Here is a 21829-nt window from a genome sequence, read left to right on the forward strand (position 1 = left end):
TGAAAAGGATACCTAGGTAGGCTGATTTTTGGTGGCTGCACATATACGGCTCATGTTATTGGCTCACCCAGTACATTAACTAACTCCCAATAGTGCATTGGTGCTTCTTCAACAAAGGAAACCAAGAGAATGAATACAATTATATAATGGAAATAATTTGGAAAAATGTTTTAAATTGTATTCTCTATGTGAATCAAGGAACAAATGTGTGTTTCTTGTTCAGTAAGAGTTGGGCTGCGCCTGCGTGCAATACACAAAATTATTGCTAATATATTGTCCCTAATGTGTCCTATACACCCTCCCCCTCTGTGACTCACCATGTCTTGTTTGTTTCACACTTGCAGTTTCCCAGAGTGCTCAGTGTTAAATGTAAGTGAACAACCTGTGATTGTCCCTTAAGTGTTTGTGTTGTGTTCTAGTGTCGCATATTAACCCTTTCCCAGCAGCCATACAGCTTATAGGAGTGATCCAGACTCTGCACCACTAATATTAACACAAATCAGGTCTTGTCTGCATGGAGCCCCCAGGTTTTTGTATCATGCATTTCAGTCACCGCATGTTTTAACTATTTGAAAGATTTCTTGCATGAACATTCTCTGAGATTAAGTAATGTTACCCTGCATGACTTTGCTTGAACAAATGCTACCTCTTCCATTTTCCACGTTCACAGTATTTATGGGACGGTATTTCTCTGCATCATTGCCAGTTCTGCAAAGTTCCTGATGTCGGCTGTGTGTCAGAGAGAATGGAGCTGTCAGCTGACTTTGCTGCAAACTACATGAACGTTTTCTAAATGTTACATCACTAAACTGACAAAAGCAAATATGTGAGTTCTGTGCCCAGAAATGCAGCACACATCAACGGGCACTAGCAATACTTCTTCACTATAGAGATGAGGAGAGCATTGTTTTTCTTTTATTTATATACCACCCCTAGTGGCAGGCACACTTTACTACACACTACTGGTCTCGCCTGCATAGTACTTACCTACCTGAATGCACCTCAATAACTATTTTGATGATTACCTGATACGGGAGGAAGGCTTGAGATCCTAGATGACCTGGGGGTAGTATTTTAGCATTTTGGGATGGATCAATGTGATCCAAGGCAAGAACTGTATTGTCTGTGGGCAGGAGATAGCAGGTTATGGATGGATCCTAAGTGCTCCTGGACTGGGCTTGTGTGCTCCTGGTTGGAGTTTTTTTTACTTTTGTTGGGGGCTCTGTTCTCCTGGGTGGAGTTTCTGTTCTTCTGGGTGGTGCTTGTGTGCTCCTGGGTAGATCGTCTGTGCTTCTTAATGAGTTTTGTATGCTCCTGGGTGGTCTTTATGTGCTTCTGGGTAGGTCTTATGTGTTTCTGTATGGGGTTTGGTACTCCTGTGTGGGGCTTATGTGCTTCTGAGTAGGTCATGTGTGTAACTGTATGGGGTTTGAGTGCTTCTGGATAGATCTTGTGTGTTCCTGTATGGGGGTTGGGTTCTCCTGGGTGGGACTTATGGGCTTCTGGATAGATCTTGTGTGTTCCTGTATCGGGCTTATGTGCTTCTGGGTAGGTCTTGTGTGTTCCTGTATGGGGTTTGGTGCTTCTGAGTAGGTCATGTGTGTAACTGTATGGGGTTGGAGTGCTTCTGGATAGATCTTGTGTGTTTCTGTATGGGGTTTTGGAGCTTCTGGGTAGGTCTTGTGTGTTCCTGTATGGGGTTTTGGTGCTCCTGGGTGGGAATTATATGCTGCTGAGTAGGGCATGTGTTTAACTGTATGGGGTTTGAGTGCTTCTGGATAGATCTTGTGTGTTCCTGTATGGGGTTTGGGTGCTTCTGGGTGGGGCTTGTGTGTTCCTGTATGGGGTTTGAGTGCTCCTGGGTGGGATTTGTGTGGTTCTGGGTAAGTCTTGTGTGTTCCTGTAAGGGGTTTGGGTGCTTCTAGGGAGGCTTTTGTGTTTCTATATGGGGTTTATGCCAGGGTGGATATGATTTAAATCACAACTTAAATCACTAGTCAGTAAGAACGATTTAAATTGCATATCTGGGGGTTAAAATCTCCATTGTTCCCACGGAATAGTATGTTTTAAATATTAGCAACGGAGTCAGACAATTCTGTGAAACCCTCAAAAGGTGGGCTTCCCTTCCACTCTCTATATCTGGCAAAATAAACCTGCTCAAGATGATAGCACTTCCAAGACTATTGTATATATTACAGAACATACCTCTCTTAATTAAGAAACATGAGATTAAGACAATTAACTTGGCTATTAAAGAATACATATGGATGAATAAGAAGCCCAGAATCAGTTAGAATACCTGGGCCTGGGGCTTCCTAACTTAGAAATATATAATCTTGTGGCTGTGACAAAGATTGCATTAGATTGGCTTCTGGAGAGCAATCATTTTACTCTTCTAGAAATAGAAAATAGCTTGATAAAACCTTTATACCTAAAAAATATCCTCCATTTAGAGATTAAAAACCTTCCACCTTATGTTAAAAGATTAGATTTCCTTAAGGATACAGTCGTGGCATGGCATTTAGGAATACATTCTTTTGCAACTCAATGTTTGTGTATCGAAGGAAACTTACACCTAGATTTAGAGTTTGGCGTTAGCTGTCAAAAGCAGCGTTAAGGGGTCCTAACGCTGCTTTTTACCGCCGGCAGGTATTTAGAGTCAGCCAGGAAAGGGTCTAACGCTCACTTCCTCACCGCAACTCCAGGCTACCGCAGATCCCCTTACGCCAATTGCGTATCCTATTTTTTCAATGGGATCTGCCTAACGCCGGTATTTGGAGTCTTGGAAGAAGTGAGTGGTAGACCCTCTACCGACAAGACTCCTAGCGCCAAAAAAAGTCAGTAGTTAAGAGCTTTATGGGCTAACGCGTGAATATAAAGCTCTTAACTACTGTGCTACAAAGTACACTAACACCCATAAACTACCTATGTACCCCTAAACAGAGGCCCCCCCACATTGCCGCCACTCTAATAAAAATTCTTAACCCCTAATCTGCCGACCGGACTCAGCCGCCACCTACATTATTGCTATGAACCCCTAATCTGCTGCCCCTAACATCGCTGACCCCTATATTATATTTATTAACCCCTAATCTACCCCCCCAACGTCGCCGCTACCTAACTACAATTATTAACCCCTAATCTGCCGACCGGACCTCGCCGCCACTATAATAGATGTATTAACCCTTAAACCGCCACACTCCCACCTCGCAAACACTAGAATAAATAGTATTAACCCCTAATCTGCCCTCCCTAACATCGCCGCCACCTACCTACAATTATTAACCCCTAATCTCCCGCCCGCACCGTCGCCGCTACTATAATAAAATTATTAACCCCTAAACCTAACCCTAATCCTAACACCCCCCTAACATAAATATAATTTAAATTAAACGAAATAATATTCCTTAAATTAAATTAAATAATCCTATTTAAAACTAAATACTTACCTAGAAAATAAACCCTAATATAGCTACAATATAATTAATAATTACATTGTAGCTATTTTAGGATTTATATTTATTTTACAGGCAACTTTGTATTTATTTTAACTAGGTACAATAGCTATTAAATAGTTAATAACTATTTAATAGCTTCCTAGTTAAAATAAGTACAAAATTACGTGTAAAATAAATCCTAACCTAAGTTACAAATACACCTAACACTACACTATCATTAAATTAATTAAATAAATTACCTACAATTAGCTAACTTAAAATACAATAAAATAAACTTTTCTATAATACAAAAAACAAACAAACACTAAATTACAAAAAATAAAAAAGAATTACAAGAAGTTTAAACTAATTACACCTAATCTAAGCCCCCTAATAAAATAAAAAATCCCCCCAAAATAAAAAAATGCCCTACCCTATTCTAAACTGCCAAAGTAATCAGCTCTTTTACCAGCCCTTAAAAGGGCTTTTTGCGGGGCATTGCCCCAAAGTAATCAGCTCTTTTACCTGAAAATAAAAATACAATACCCCCCTAACATTACAACCCACCACCCACATACCCCTACTCTAACCCACTCAAACCCCCCTTAAAAAACCTATCGCTAACCCCCTGAAGATCATCCTACCTTGAGTCGTCTTCACCCAGCAGAGCCGAATTCTTCATCCAAGGTGTGCAGAGGAGGTCCTTCATCCGGTAGAAGTCTTCATCCAAGCGGGGCAAGAAGAGGTCCTCCATCCGGTAGAAGTGTTCATCCAGACGGCGTCTTCAATCTTCATCCATCCGGAGCGGAGCCATCTTCAAAGGAGCCGACGCGGAGCCATCCTCTTCAACCGACGACTTCCCAACGAATGAAGGTTCCTTTAAGGGACGTCATCCAAGATGGCGTCCCTTCAATTCCGATTGGCTGATAGGATTCTATCAGCCAATCGTAATTAAGGTAGAAAAAATCTGACAATGTAATTATTAATTATATTGTAGCTATATTAGGGTTTATTTTCTAGGTAAGTATTTAGTTTTAAATAGGATTATTTTATTTAATTTAGGAATATTATTTCGTTTAATTTAAATTATATTTATGTTAGGGGGGGGTTAGGGTTAGAGTTAGGTTTAGGGTTAATAATTTTATTATAGTAGCGGCGACGGTGCGGGTGGGAGATTAGGGGTTGATAATTGTAGGTAGGTGGAGGCGATGTTAGGGAGGGCAGATTAGGGGTTAATACTATTTATTCTAGTGTTTGCGAGGCGGGAGTGCAGCGGTTTAGGGGTTAATACATTTATTATAGTGGCGGCGATGTCCGGTCGGCAGATTAGGGGTTAATAAGTGTAAGTAAGGTGGCGGCGACGTTGGGGGGGTAGATTAGGGGTTAATAAATATAATATAGGGGTCGGCGATGTTAGGGGCAGCAGATTAGGGGTTCATAGGGATAATGTAGGTTGCGGCGGTGTATGGAGCGGCAGATTAGGGGTTAATAATATACAGCAGGTGTCAGCGATAGCGGGGCGGCAGATTAGGGGTTAATAAGTGTAAGGTTAGGGGTGTTAAACAGGGTCTATCCTCTAAAATCTTTGCACTTTGGCGAGAAAAGGGTTTATCTAAAGTCATTCAATTAGTAAAAAGAAGCCAAGATACAATGCAGGTTGAAGATTTTGAAGTAATTAAAAATAAATACCTTCTCTCCGACAAACACTTCTCATTTGTACAAATTAGACATTATTGCCTGAAATTAATACGGCTACAAGGGAATAACTAGGAACTTACACCATTATTACCAGTAATTAATTGTATTAAAACTGGCAAGTACTCCATATCATTTCTATATAACTTAATAAATAACATAAACTACAACATTACATTGAGACATGGGGGCCTATTTATCAAATGTCTTGTGGACCTGATCCGACAGTGCGGATCAGGTCCGCAAGACATCGCTGAATGCGGAGAGCAATACGCTCGCCGTATTCAGCATTGCACCAGCAGCTCACAAGAGCTTCTGGTGCAACGCTGCCCCTGCAAACTCGCGTCCAATGGGCCACCAGCAGGGGAGTGTCAATCAACCCGATCGTACTTGATCGGGTTGATTTCCGGCGATTCCTGTCCGCCTGCTCAGAGCAGGCGGACAGGGTTATGGAGCAGCGGTCTTTAGACCGCTACTTCATAACTGCTGTTTCTGGCGAGTCTGAAGACTCGCCAGAAACAGGGGCCCACAAGCTCCGTTCGGAGCTTGATAAATGGGCCCCAGGGACTTTAAAATGGAGAGAATCGTTCTTTCCGAATCTCAATGCTCAAATAATATTAAAAAGTGTGGAGAGGGTAGAAGAGGCATCACTAGCCATTCCTATGCGTGAACAACATATAAAGTTAATGTGGATGGTGTATATTACACCCGAGAAAATTGCTAAGTGGAGTGGTACGGGGGAAGGAACGCAGTGCATTAAATGTAGACAAACAAGGACAAACTTGATACATAGCTTTTGGCTCTGCCCTAAAATACAAAGATTTTGGGGAGGGTAAATTATTGGCTAAGTAAGATGTATGAGACCCAAATTACCTTACAACCAGACCAGGTCTTCTTCCTTTATAAGAAAGAGTATTTACAAAATAGGAAATTCGTAATGATGGAAATTTTATTAGGCAGGAATCTTATATTAAAATGGTGGAAGAATGTCAAACCGCCATCCTTGGCGATTCTAGGGGAAAATATACACCACCAATTTCTCATAGAATTGCAAGATACTCTGGCCTACATTGAAACCAACATAGTACGCTTCTTTGATAAATGGGGTGGTGGATTAAAACTAGAGAAATAGACGAGCAGAAAAAAATAATCAAAGATTTTGAGAGTACAGTTTATATAGAAAATTGTAGATTGAGAGGGGAATGGCTCTTTGAGTAGAATAACTGGGTCAGACTGGGGGGAGGGAGGGGGGGAGAGAGAGTTTTCCTTTTTTTTTTTCTCTTGTGGTATTTTTTAGGTTTTGTGGGGAAAACTCAGTCACTTAAGCGATGTTTTAGTATAAAAGTGACATTATAAATTCAAATTGTGCACACTTCATATAGAAACTTGGGGGAAATGTATTCTTCTATTTCTGTGGTTAAAAAGGAAGGGGAAAGGGAGAAAGGGTAGAAAGAATCTTAAAGGAGGGGAGGAAGAGGGAGGAGAGAGGAAGAAAAAAAAAAGAGGTATGGGATAATTAGCCTACCTAAGAAACAACTTAGGAAATTTGTCCTATCAAAATAAGTATATTTTATGATAGCCTTAGTTAAAACAATGTATTTGATATGAAGACATGCTATTGTGACTTTGTTTAACTTTTTGAAACAATGATTGTTCAAACGTTTGTATCTGATGTGGAACACCAATAAATCTCCCTTTTTTCAAAAAAGAAAAAAAAAAAATGTAACTTTATAACAAAGGCTTGGTACGTATATGTTGGTCATCAAATACAAATCAGTATACTTGTTTTACAGCGACATTTAAATCACATGATAGGTATATGTTCGATAAATAAGCAAGCTCATACCTTTTAACTTTATCTGTGATGTAACAGATACAATCATGTTGTTAATGTTGATATGATCTCATTTGCCTCTCTTTCTTTATTTTTTTTTTTTGCAATTGTATACCATTTACTTTTCTGCTTATATATTGTATTGTATACTAAAACTCAATAAAAAAAAAAAAAAAAGAACGATTTAAATCAATTTAAATCAGGTTATTTTTCCAGTTTTATCAGACCATTACTGATTTGGTTATATAGCATTAGATATGCATAGATTGATCATCGAAATGAATTAAATTATTGGTTAATCATTCACATCAACTGTTTATTTAACTAATGAAGAATAAACATTACCTTAATAATAAAAATGTAAATAGTGTATTTAACTAAAGCAATAACATTATATTTATTTTTAATGCTTGCCCCTCCCTCATCATACTTAGGTCCATGTGCAGATCTATTCCACTCCAAACAGTCTTCTATTCAGTGAGCTTCTTGAAACTTAGTATGGGTTGATTCTCTGTACATAGATTTGCAGGGGAGCAATGACATTAATTCAAAATAATTCATACATAATTCAGAAAAAAACATTTAATTTTGAACAATTTTCCAATTTACTTCTCTTATCTAATCTACTTCATTCTCTTTATATCCACTGTTGAATGGCAAACATAGGTATGCTTAGAAGCAAGGCACTACTGTGAGCTAGCTATTTGTCACTGTCTCACCCAATGTGTCCAGTTAAGCCCCAACAAAGGAAAGCAAGAGAAGAAAACAAATTTGATAATAGAAGTTAATCTGAAAATTGTATGCTATTGTGTTGCTGTATGGGTTTGGGTGCTCCTGGGTGGGGCTTGTGTGTTCATTATGCGGATTTGGGTGCTCTTGGGTTAGGCTTTTGTATTCCTGCATGGGATTTGAGTGCTCCCTGGTGGGGCTTGTCTGTTCCTGTACAGGTCTGAGTTGCTGCTAGGTGAGGCTTGTGTGTTCCTGTATGGGGTTTGGGTGCTCCTGGGTGGAGCTTCTGTGTTCCTCTATGGGTTTCGAGTTCTCCTGGGTGGGACTTTTGTATTCTTGTATTGGGGTTGGGTGATTTTGGGTGGGGCTTGTGTGTTATTTAAGGGATTTAGGTGCTCTTTGTTGGGATTTGTGTGTTCCTGTATGAGGCTAGGGTGCTATGGGCTTGTGTGTTCCTGTATGGAGTTTGGGTGCTCCTGGGTAGGGCTTGTATGTTCTTGTGTGGGGTTTGGGTGCTCCAGGTGGAACAATATAGAGATCAAATACAAATAACCAGTACCAGAGAGCAGGAACCTAAATACAAAGGACACTCTTTAATATAAGTAGTAAATACACATTTATGTTACACTGGAAACCTCAGGTTCATCACAAGCTGGTCACACCCTTCATCTCTTTCCTGAGATTATGTAAAGCTGTCTGGTCTGGGGAGACTCTAGTCATTATTACTAGACCCCTCTGTGTGACTCATTAAGAGGACTTGACTATTATGAGTTATGTGAATAAGACACACTTACTATACAATAAGCTGAGGATTTCTCTCTATGCCAGCGAGTTTTGATAATCGGCCTATAGCTTCCTCCCTTAGTTCTGTCCTCAGTAACAGATGAAAATGGAGCTACATTCTGTAATCCATGACAGTGTCATTTTACAACAAATGTAATGTCCCGCGGCATGTATTTTAGCCTACCCCTTCCCTCACCTTGGTAGTTCCAGAGCTTAACCGCTGTAAATGCAGTATAGGAGATGAGCAAGCCTTCTCAGACTTACACTGAGGTGATCATGTGAGAGCAGATAGACCACCAGCAGGGTGCTGAATAAAGTCCCATCGAGGAGAGGACCCAAAGAGAGGCTCCCTCTTGACAACTACAGAAGAGATACACATGCCTGCTGGAATGGTTCCTCATCCTGTGGCATATCAGGTATCATATCACCCCTCTGCATGTCCACTTCCTGTATGTCCTACTCCAAATGAGCCACAAGCCGTTGGTCCAGTGAGCATGTTCCTACACAACTCATGTGTATAGTCTATTTACGATGCAGCAAAGCAGCTCGTCAACTTCAACTTTGAAAGAGGTCTAATAATACTGCAGGGTTGGTCTCCATAGGTAAAGAGGAACACACATATGTGATCCTTTTAATGCTACATGTCCTGTTTAGACAGATTGGCTATATATAGCTAGATAGCTAATGAGCTTCACTAGTCAAAGCTGCATAACCCACTCCACACTGCTCTATAGGTCCCTGCAGCATCTCTACGGACAGTTAAAGTAGGCATCTCCTCTTATACCCAATGCAGAGGCCTCTCACATTACATGCAGTTAATATATAGGCAAGATGAGCTGAGCAAACCGCTAGCAGCTACCAGTCTGTTCCACCGTGATCTGGGGAGTCCATAATACACTTTGGATTCAGCTGCTAATTGTTCATCACTAAGGCTGGTAGAAGAGATGCTGTAGCATAGCATCCATTACCGCTGCCAGACAACCATGCACCCCTCTTTTTAAATAATGGTCTGGTTTGTGCATTGTTTCAGCAGTTGCAGAATTGACCATAGGAATCCTGCTTGTTGGCCTCAAATAGCAATATTTGCTTTATCTATTGTCTGTATTAAACATTTGCTTCTTGTTTAAAGCTAGGGCTGCAGAAATATCATAATCAGCAACTTCACAAAATGATGTAGGGCCAGATTACAAGTGGTGCGGTATTTTGCGTTTCAGCTATAGCGATAACTCCGCTAGAATTAAGATTTTTGCGCTAGTCAGATTGCGCTGGTATTACAAGTTGAAAGTAAACTGTTTTTGCTCTAGTTGTAACCCAACTAGCACATAAATCTGAACTTAGAATATCGCCTGCGCATTCACGTATTCCCCCATAAAAGTCAATGGAGAAAAAAAGTTGGAAAAACACCCTACTTTCATGCAAATATCATAACATACTCTCATTAGTGCTATCCAATCATTTAAATATGAATATCTCATATTCCAATGTTTTTTACGTAACGGAATATGTTCTATTTATTCATAATTAAATATTTCTACATATATTATGCTTTTTTAAACAAATATATATTTATACATACAGTATATATAAATATATATATATATATATATATAGAGAGAGAGAGAGACATATCTAAACATATTTAAGGGTTTGCACCAGTACCCTGATGTAGGGAATTTCTAAAAATATATTTGTTAACATAAGTAGCTTAATTATAACTCTCTCTCTTTATATTTAATTAATGATTATATATAGGTATAGATATTTACAGATATATATAGGAATATCTATTTTAAAATACAAAGAACATACTCCCCTATGTACAGAACATTTCAATGTCAAATATTTACAGTAAATACATAGTTAAAACCTTTATTAAAGAAATATGAATCCCCAAAATTTTCTTTCATGATTTGGACAGAACAATTTTTTTTAACAACTTTCCAATTTACTTACATTATCAAACTTGCTTCATTCTCTTGTTATCCTTTGATGAAGGAACAGCATTGCACTATCAGGTATCATGTGGCATATCAGCTAGCTGAACACATCTAGTCAGCCATTCACAAAAGACTAATGTGTGCAGGAACCAATTAGCAGCAGCTCCCACTAGTGTAGGATATGTGCATTCACATTTAATATATGTCTATATGTGTGTACATATATATGTATGTGTTTGTATGTGTATATATGTCTGTAATTACATATATGCACTTATAAATACATAAACACATATGTAAACATATATAGTCATATATATATATATATACAGTATATATATATATATATATACACATACATACATCTTTAGACATGTATATGTATGTATCTGTATGTTAAAGCCCTTTGTCAGCTTTATTTTTCTAACACCCTCATATCTTTGAGGCCTACTTATCAAGCCATCAACTTACTTGCATTCGACAGCACCAATACGCTCGCCTGACATCGCCTAACATCGTGGTCGCGGACCTGAATACGCTCTCCATATTTAACAAAAAAACTGTCAACAAGCCGCGCACCAAGTACGGGGCAATGAGCAGCGGACTATTGTAAACTAACACTCATTGATCTCGCTGCTATTCCGCTTTTTCACAGCTTTATTTATATACTGTCACTAAACACAGCCACTATACTAAACTGTTTAACCCCTATCCCGCCGCAACTAAATAACGTTATTAACCCCTATCCCACTGCTCCCCGCCACCGCCGCAACTCTAATAAACTTATTAACCCCTATTCCGCCGCTCCTCCCACATCACTACCACTTACTAAACTTATAATCCCCTAAACCACCAGCCCCCCACATCGCCATAAGATAAATTAACCTATTAACCCCTAAACCTAACAACCCGTTAACTTTATATTAAATATGAACTCATTCCTATCTTATAAATTTAAACTTACCTTTAGAACTAAAATAAACTGTATTAAACTATTAATTAACCTACCCTAACTATTAGACTAAAATTACTATAAACTATATTAAACTAAAAATTTACCTACCCTAAGAGGCCAAATTATCTAGTGTCTGTCAGACCTGATCCGACAGTGCGGATCAGGTCCGACAGACATCGCTGAATGCGGAGAGCAATACGCTCTCCGTATTCAGCATTGCACCAGCAGCTCACAAGAGGTCTTTAGACCGCTGCTCTATAACTTGTGTTTCTGGCGAGTCTGAAAACTCGTCAGAAACACGAGCCCTCAAGCTCCGTACGGAGCTTGATAAATGGGCCCCTAACTGTTATACTAAGATTACATTAAACTATATTAAACTATTAATTAATCTACCCTAACTGTTATACTAAATTACATTAAACTAAATTAAACTAATAATTAATCTACCCTAACTGTTATACTAAAATTACATTAAACTACAAATTAAATCAAATATATTATATATTTAAAAACCTACTCAAATAATTTAAATCTACTATTACAAATTACAAAATTACCATAAACTAACAACTAAGTTACAAAAAAAAACAAACACTAAGTTACACAAAATAAAAAATAAATTATCAAAGAGTTAAACTAATTACACCTAATCTAAGAGCCCTATGAAAATAAAAAAGCCCCCCCCAAAATAAAAAAAAAAATAGCCTACAATAAACTATCAATGGGCCTTTTGTGGGGCATTGCCCCAAAGAAATCAGCTCTTTTACCTGTAAATAAAAAATGCAAACAACCCCCCAACAGTAAAAACCACCACCCACACAACCAACCCCCAAATAAAAACCTAATCTAAATAACCTAAGCTCCCCATTGCCCTGAAAAGGGCATTTGGATGAACATTGCCCTTAAAAAAGCATTTAGCTCTTTTTCAAAAGCCCAAACCCTAATCTAAAATTAAAACCCACCCAATAAACTCTTAAAAAAGCCTAACACTAACCCCCAAAGATCCACTTACAGTTTCTGAAGAGCCAACATCCATCTTCAACGAAGCAGCAGAAGTCTTCATCCAGACGGCATCTTCTATCTTCATCCATCCGGCACGGAGCGGCTCCTTCTTCAAGACATCTGACGCGGAGCATCCTCTTTGTTCAACGTCACTCCCTCTCACTTACGCCCTATATCCTTGCTCAATGTAGACCTCAAATTATACTCAAAAATATTGGCAAACTGACTAAACACAATACTCCCACACCTGATACACACGGACCTGATGGGATTTGTGCCACAGAGGGAGGCCAAGGACAACACGGTTAAGGTACTGCACTTGCTACAATATACCCACAACCACAAAATACCCACGCTCTTTATCTCAACAGACACTGAAAAAGCATTTGATCGCTTAAATTGGACCATTTTAACAAGCACCCTTTATAAATTTGGTCTCCCCAAAGAATATATTTAAAAAATCCTAGCCCTATACACCACACCCTCAGCCAAAATTAGAGTAAATGGACTCCTATCAAAATCTTTCTCAATCAGAAACGGCACCAGACAAGGCTGCCCCTTTAACCCCTTTTGTATGTACTCTCCATAGAGGTGCTTGCCACCATCCTACGTTCAACCCCAGAAGTTAAAGGTGTAAAAATTAAATCTTCAGAATACAAATTGGCCCTCTTCGCCGATGATCTCCTAATGACCCTTACGACACCTCTGGAATCTCTCTCTGCGGCACAGTATCTAACTTTTCAAATAATTTAAAAAATCTGAAATATTACCAGTCCACATAGAGAAAGAAGTCCTAGACTCTATAAAAAAAAAGTATCCCAAATCACCCTTCAAAGCCGCTCACTTAAATATCTATGAAAACACCTATCAACGAACCTAACCAACCTAACTAGACTGAACTATGATACTTTAATCTCCAAACTATCATCACACACAACTCAATGGCTCCCTAAAATGATATCGTGGCTAGGGAGAATTGAAGCAACCAAAATGACCCTACTTCCTAAAATACTTTACATTCTGCAAACTATCCCTATCCCCCTCCCGAATACTCTAATACCCAAACTACAATCCATAATTAACTCATACATATGGAAATCCAGTCTCCCTAGAATCTCCAAATCGACGTTATACTGAGACCCTTTTAAAGGTGGACCAATATTTAAGCCTATAGAAACACGGTTCTATTGAGAATAGTAGACTAGTGTTCTTATGAGGAGCACCACAATAAACAATGGGTAAAATTTGAACATGAACTCTCAAGATGTCCCTAACTTGGAGCAGCATGCTGGGCTGATAACACTCAAAACAAGAAGATACCCCTTGAAAAGCCCATAATATTAGAAACGTACAAAATCTGGAAAGACATAATAAAAAAAATTCCCCAACATTTCCACGAATCCCTCGCCACTTACACCCATATTACAAAATATTAATTTCAAACCAGGCCTCAATGTCACCCCCCACATATATAGGGGTATTGAACCAAAACATAAACACAACCTAATAAGACAACAAAGTCCATTCAAAACATTGTACAGCTCATCCTTGCCCAATTATCACCTAATTTCACTAATTTATAAACTACTCACTACGCCACCCGAGAATAAGCTACCTTCATTCACTGGGACAAGGATTTACCCTTCTTAATACCAATAGCGGACTGGAGCTCCAACTTTTCCTACACACGAAAATCAGCCCATTCAGCTAAGCTTCTTAGAAACAAATATTAAACTACTGACCAAATAGGATTTAACTCCACAAAAATTCAAACACATATTCCCTAACTCCTCCAATCGCTGCTGGAGACAATGCTCCAATGAGGGCTCTCTATTTCACATTTGGTGGTTCTGCCCCAAAATACAACCTTTTCGAAACTCCTTCACTACTTACATACAAAACACTCTAGGGACTCCCATTCCGCTAGACCCACTAATCTTTTTATTTCACAAATATCCAAAACTCCAGACGAAACTACACATGAAACTTATTCAGCTAATAGTAAATAGTGCTCACCAACTAATCCCGCATCCACTATACCAATGTGGATACAAGAAATTCAGAACAACCTCAAACTAGAAAGGTACTACTTCCCCACTACCAACACTCTAAACATATACCACAACCTTGTGTTCCTCTGGGACTCCCGTCCAATGCAATAAAATTAATAAACTCTGCTAAACCTCATTCCTTACTGAGCTGCTTAAAGGGGCAGTAAACCTAGCAAATAATGTTATATAATTCTGCACATAGTGCAGAATTATATAACATTAGTTTAGCGCCACAGCTAATGTTATATAACATTAGCTGGTAGCGGGAGCGAGCTACATTGAGTTTAATAGCGCAATCGGGCCGACTGTGATTAGACAGCATGCCGCGATACGCTTAGGAGAAGAAAACAGACCCGCTCAGTAGAGCAAGGAGCGGCGTTCTGTTTTCATTGTAAAATATCTATCTAACCCTTTGCTTTACAAAGCTGACGCTAAGCTAATGTTATATAATTCTGCACTATGTGCAGAATTATATAACATTATTTTCTAGGTTTACTGCCCTTTTAAGCTGCACATTTTCAACCCCTCTACCATCTCAATTAAGCATACAAATGAATACACCCTTAGCCAAAAATGAACTGCCTCATCTTCTTTAAAGAGGCCTAGTCATGATACACTATATTAATAACCTTATTATGTTTATTAATTGCTTCTTCCTTTTTAAACAAAAAAAGGAAGAAGCAATAAATAAACATATTGACAGTTTTTGACAGTTAGACACTGCTAGTTCATGTGTGTCATATAAATAACATTGTGCTCACCCCCGTGGCATTATTTAAAATTTAGCACTGATTGGCTAAAATGCATGTCTGTCAAAAGAACTGAGATAAGGGGGCAGTCTGCAGAGGCTATGGGGCTGATTTATGAAGTCTTCAGGCTCGCTGGAATCAGGAGTTAAGAAGCAGCGGTCATAAGACCGCAGCTCCTTCACTCGTCCTCCACCTCTGATGATTGACACCCCCTGCTATCAATCGGCCATGAATTTTAAGGGGGCGGTATTGCACAAGCATTTCACACAATGTAAGCATTTATCGGCACAATGTCTGTGTCGATGTCGGTGCGGACATGATCTGCTACAGCGGATCATGTATGCCAGACACATGATAAATGGACCCCTTCATTACATGTAATCACAGAGGTAAAAAGTGTATTAATATAACAGTGTTGGTTTTGCAAAACTAGGGAATGGGTAATAAAGGGATTATCTATCTTTTAAAACAATAAAAGTTCTGGAGTAGACTTTCCCTATTAGTGTTTGTTACATCAGTGTTTTTCAACCAGTGTGCCATGGCACACTAGTGTGCCGTGAGAGATCCTCAGGTGTGCCACGGCAGACTGACAACAGTGTGACATATTTTTTAAACTTTGCTTGTTTTTTACTCCCAGTGCAGGGGTAGTTTGTAGGAGGCATGGCATAACAGCACAATACATACAGTATGTGTGTGTTTGTGTGTATGTGTATATATATATGCTGTATTAGGCAAGAATGTGTGATTTTTTTAAAATTTTGGGATGGTGGTGTGCCACAGGATTTTTTAATGTAAAAAGTGTGCCACGGCAAAAAAAAGGTTAAAAATCACTGACTGTTACATAATAGAGGGCAGATTTGTTTGATTTGGAAAATGTAAAGGAGAAATGTTTGGTGCAAAGAGTCATGAGGTATAGACGGCAGTGCATGGTTGTTTACCTGTGAGAGAGTTTTTAGTATAGAAGATGTAAAATGAGTTCTGAGAGATGTATGAGACAGGGGTGTTATAAAATTCTATTTGGTTTGATAGGAATTTAGATTTTTTTACTTTTGAAATGGTTCTGTTTGGTTTGTGTGGTGTTGAGCAAGTGAGAGCTAGAATGATGTGGTTATTGGCAGGTTGTGTGAAAGAGGTGTTGTGGGATGTTAGGAGTATTTTTTTCCTGGATTAATGAGATTGGTGTAGATGGATGCGTGTGTATGATCCGTGGAAAACTGAACTTATATTTTTCACTTGATAGGAAGCGTCTTGGGGGTCCATTTATTAATGTGCGGATGGACATGATCTGGCATTTATCATTGCAACAGCAGTTCATGTGAACTGCTGGTGCAATACCATCCCCTGCTGATTTGCGGCCTATCGGCCGCTAGCAGGGGATGTCAATCAGCCCTATAGGATTCGATCGGGCGGATTGCTGTCCGCCATTGCTGTCCACCACCTTAGGACCGCTGCTTCTTAACTTCCGCTTCAGCCGGAACTGAAGCAGAGTGGGTCTGAGGCAGCATCCGCTGCTTCATAAATAGACTGTTTGGTGTTGAAGGCATCTAGAAGTCCAAGTGGCACAAATGGGTTTATTTTTTTATTTTATTTTTTGTGGTCTCCTCCTATTTAATAAAGTTTATTTTTGCTATTAGTAGGTGGAGATTCACAGTTGAATCATTTTTGGTAAAAGGACACTGAACTCAAATGTTTTTCTTTTACGATTCAGATGGAGCAGCAATTTTAAGCAAGTTTCTAATTTACTCCTATAATCATTTTTTCTTCGTTCTCTTGCTATCTTTATTTGAAAAAGCAGGAATGTAAAACTTACGAGCACCCTGGATAACTCTTGCTGATTGGTTGGTACATTTAGCAACCAATCAGCAACTTGTACCCAGGTGCTGAACCAAAGATGGGCCAGCTCGTAAGCTTACATTCCTGCTTTTTCAAATAAAGATACCAAGAGAACCAAAAAAAGTTGCTTAAAATTGCTGCTGTATCTGAATCATGAAATAAAAAAATTGGGTTCAGTGTCCCTTTAACTTTTCATTTTCTTACCAAGATTTTCATTCAAATTTGTTTGTTATGCTTTTGAATTGTTGCTATGGCTTTATTTTGCTTTTGTTATAGATTTTATTTATGTAAATTATATTTTATTAATAAAGAAAAGAAAGAAAGAAACAATTGTCTGGGGTTGGCATTTCAGAAAAGATTTGCCTGGTATTTCTAGGCTGGATTGACCTTGTTAGGTGGGATCCGCTGTGAAAAGCACAATTGGGCTAAAAAAGCTGCTCCCATTTGATAACTGCACCATATAATAAGTCACTGAGCTGTTGTTCAATCCTGGCAGATTGCTTCTCTTTCTGCACGCTCCAGTATTATTATGCTCACCTCTCCAATCCCTGCTCATACTGTATTATTATTATGCTCACCTCTCCAATCCCTACTAATGCTGTATTATTATTACACTCACCTCTCCAGTCCCTGCTCATGCTGTAGTATTATTACGCTCACCTCTCCAGTCCCTGCTCATGCTGTAGTATTATTACGCTCACCTCTCCAGTCCCTGCTCATGCTCTAGTATTATTATGTTCACCTCTCCAGTCCCTGCTCATGCTCTAGTATTATCATGCTCACCTCTCCAGTCCCTGCTCATGCTCTAGTATTATTATGTTCACCTCTCCAGTCCCTGCTCATGCTCTAGTATTATCATGCTCACCTCTCCAGTCCCTGCTCATGCTCTAGTATTATTATGATCACCTCTCCAGTCCCTGCTCATGCTCTAGTATTATTATGCTCACCGCTTCCAGTCCTTGCTCATGCTGTAGTATTATTATGCTCACCTCTACATTCCCTGCTCATGCTTTAGTATTATTATGCTCACCTCTCCAGTCCCTGCTTATGCTCTAGTATTATTATGCTCACCTCTCCAGCCCCTGCTCATGCTCTAGTATTATTATGCTCACCTCTCCAGTCCCTGCTCATTCTCTAGTATTATTATTCTCACTTCTCCAGTCCCTGCTTATGCTCTAGTATTATTATGCTCACCTCTCTAGTTTTTGCTCATGCTCTAGTATTATGCTCACCTCTCCAGTCCCTGCTCATGCTCTAGTATTATTATGCTCACCTCTCTGGTCCCTGCTCAAGCACTAGTATTATTATGCTCACCTCTCCAGTCCTTGCTCATGCTCTAGTATTATTATGCTCACCTCTCCAGTCCCTGGTCATGGTCTAGTATTATTATGCTCACCTCTCCAGTCCCTGCTCATTGTCTAGTATTATTATGCTCACCACTCCAGTCCCTGCTCATGCTCTAGTATTATTATGTTCACCTCTCCAGTCCTTGCAAATGCTCTAGTATTATTATGCTCACCTCTCCAGTCCCTGCTCATGCTCTAGTATTATTATGTTCACCTCTCCAGTCCCTGCTCATGCTCTAGTATTATTATGCTCACCTCTCCAGTCCCTGCTCATGCTCTAGTATTATCATGCTCACCTCTCCAGTCCCTGCTCATGCTCTAGTATTATTATGATCACCTTTCCAGTCCCTGCTCATGCTCTAGTATTATTATGCTCACCGCTTCCAGTCCTTGCTCATGCTCTAGTATTATTATGTTCACCTCTCCAGTCCTTGCAAATGCTCTAGTATTATTATGCTCACCTCTCCAGTCCCTGCTCATGCTCTAGTATTATTATGCTCACCTCTCCAATCCCTGCTCATGCTCTAGTATTATTTTTCTCACCTCTCCAGTCCCTGCTCATGCTCTAGTATTATTATGCTCAGCTCTCCAGTCCTTGCTCATGCTCTGGTATTATTATGCTCAGCTCTCCAGTCCCTGCTCATGCTCTAGTATTATTATGTTCACCTCTCCAGTCCCTGCTCATGCTCTAGTATTATTATGCTCACCACTTCCATTCCTTGCTCATGCTGTAGTATTATTATGCTCACCTCTACATTCCCTGCTCATGCTCTAATATTATTACGCTCACCTCTCCAGTCCCTGCTCATTCTCTAGTATTATTATGCTCACCTCTCCAGTCCCTGCTTATGCTCTAGTATTATTATGCTCACCTCTCCAGTCCCTGCTCATGCTCTAGTATTATTATGCTCACCTCTCTAGTCCATGCTCATGCTCTAGTATCATGCTCAACTCTCCAGTCCTTGTGAATGCTCTAGTATTATTATACTCAGCTCTCCAGTCCCTGCTCATGCTCTAGTATTATTATGCTCATCACTCCAGTCCCTGCTCATGCTCTAGTATTATTATGCTCACCACTTCCATTCTCACCTCTCCAGTTCCTGCTCATGCTCTAGTATTATTATGTTCACCTCTCCAGTCCCTGCTCATGCTCTAGTATTTTTATGCTCACCTCTCCAGTCCCTGCTCATGCTCTAGTATTATTATGCTCACCTCTCCAGTCCCTGCTCATGCTCTAGTATTATTATGCTCACCACTTCCATTCCTTGCTCATGCTGTAGTATTATTATGCTCACCTCTACATTCCCTGCTCATGCTCTAATATTATTACGCTCACCTCTCCAGTCCCTGCTCATTCTCTAGTATTATTATGCTCACCTCTCCAGTCCCTGCTTATGCTCTAGTATTATTATGCTCACCTCTAAAGTCCTTGTTCATGCTTTAGTATTATTATGCTCACCTTTCAAGTCTCTGCTCATGCTCTAGTATTATTATGCTCACCTCTCCAGTCCCTTCTCATTGTCTAGTATTATTATGGTCATCTCTCCAGTCCCTGCTCATGCTCTAGTATTATTATGCTCACCTCTCCAGACCTTGCTCATGCTCTAGTATTATTGTGCTCACCTCTCCAGTCCTTGCTTATTCTCTGGTATTATTATGCTCGCCTATCTAGTCCTTGCTCATGCTCTAGTATTATTATTCTCACCTCTCCAGTCCTTGTTCACGCTCAGGTATTATTATGCCCACCTCTCCAGTCCCTTCTCATGGTCTAGTATTATTATGCTCACCTCTCCAGTCCCTGCTCATGCTCTAGTATTATTATGCTCACCTCTCCAGACCTTGCTCATGCTCTAGTATTATTGTGCACACCTCTCCAGTCCTTGCTCATTCTCTGGTATTATTATGCTCACCTCTTGAGGCCCTGCTCCTGATCTAGTATTATTATGCTCAACGCTCCAGTCCCTGCTGATGCTCTAGTATTATAATGCTCACCTCTTCAGTCCCTGCTCATGCTCTAGTATTATTATGCTCACCTCTCCAGTCCCTGCTCATCCTCTAGTAGTATTGAGCTCATCTCTCCAGTCCTTGTTGATGCTCTAGTATTAATATGATCAATGCTCCAGTCCCTGCTCATGCTCTAGTATTATTTTGCTCACCTCTTGAGGCCCTGCTCTTGATCTAGTATTATTATGCTCAACGCTCCAGTCCCTGCTGATGCTCTAGTATTATAATGCTCACCTCTTCAGTCCCTGCTCATGCTCTAGTATTATTATGCTCACCTGTCCAGTCCCTGCTCATTCTCTAGTATAATTATGCTCACTTCTACAATCCTTGCTCATGCTCTAGTATGATTATTCTCACCTCTACAGTCCTTGCTCATGCTCTAGTATTATTATGCTCACCTCTCCACTCCCTGCTCATGCTCTAGTATTATTCTGCTCACCTCTCTCCAGTCCCTGCTCATGCTCTAGTACTATTATGCTCATATCTCCAGTCCTTACTCATGCTGTATTAGTATTGTGCTCAACTCTCCAGTCCTTGCTAATGCTGTAGTAGTATTGAGCTCATATCTCCAGTCCTTGCTCATGCTCTATTAGTATTGAGCTCATCTCTCTCATCCTTGCTCGTTCTCTAGTAGTATTGTGCTCATCTCTCTCGTCCTTGCTCATGCTCTAGTAGTATTGTGCTCATCTCTCCAGTCCCTGCTGATGCTCTAGTATTATTTTGCTCACCTCTTGAGGCCCTGCTCGTGATCTAGTATTATTATGCTCAACGCTCCAGTCCCTGCTGATGCTCTAGTATTATTATGCTCACTTCTTCAGTCCCTGCTCATGGTCTAGTATAATTATGCTCACTTCTACAATCCTTGCTCATGCTCTAGTATGATTATGCTCACCTCTCCACTCCCTACTCATGCTCTAGTATTATTATGCTCACCGTTTTCCAGTCCCTGCTCATGCTCTTGTAGTATTGTGCTCATCTCTCCAGTCCTTGCTCATGCTGTAGTAGTATTGTCTTCATTTCACCAGTCCTTGCTCATGCTCTAGTACTATTGTGCTCATCTCTCCAGTCCTTGCTCATGCTCTAGTAATATTGTGCTTATTTCACCAGTTCTTGCTCATGCTCTAGTAGTATTGTGCTCATTTCACCAGTCCTTGCTCATGCTCTAGTAATATTGTGCTTATTTCACCAGTCCTTGCTCATGCTCTAGTAATATTGTGCTCCTCTCTCCAGTCCTTGTTCATGCTCTAGTTGTATTGTCCTCATTTCACCAGTCCTTGCTCATGCTCTAGTAATATTGTGCTCATCTCTCCAGTCCTTGCTTATGCTCTAGTAGTATTGTGCTCATCTCTCCAGCCCTTGCTCATGCTCTAGTAGTTTTGTGCTCATTTCACAAGTCCTTGCTCATTCTCTGGTAATACTGTGCTCATCTCTCCTGTCCTTGCTCATGCTCTAGTAGTATTGTGCTTATTTCACC

The 21829-nt window shown here is 39.8% G+C and overlaps 1 protein-coding gene across 2 annotated transcripts in view; it reads left to right on the forward strand.

Annotated features, from left to right (window-relative positions):
- Positions 1-21829, forward strand: part of SHANK2 (SH3 and multiple ankyrin repeat domains 2) — a 1433430-nt gene that overhangs the window by 1393359 nt on the left and 18242 nt on the right. The gene's annotated exons all lie outside the window — the stretch shown is intronic.

This window comes from Bombina bombina, chromosome 7, assembly GCF_027579735.1.
Source record: "Bombina bombina isolate aBomBom1 chromosome 7, aBomBom1.pri, whole genome shotgun sequence".
In the NCBI taxonomy this organism is placed as follows: Eukaryota; Metazoa; Chordata; class Amphibia; order Anura; family Bombinatoridae; genus Bombina; species Bombina bombina.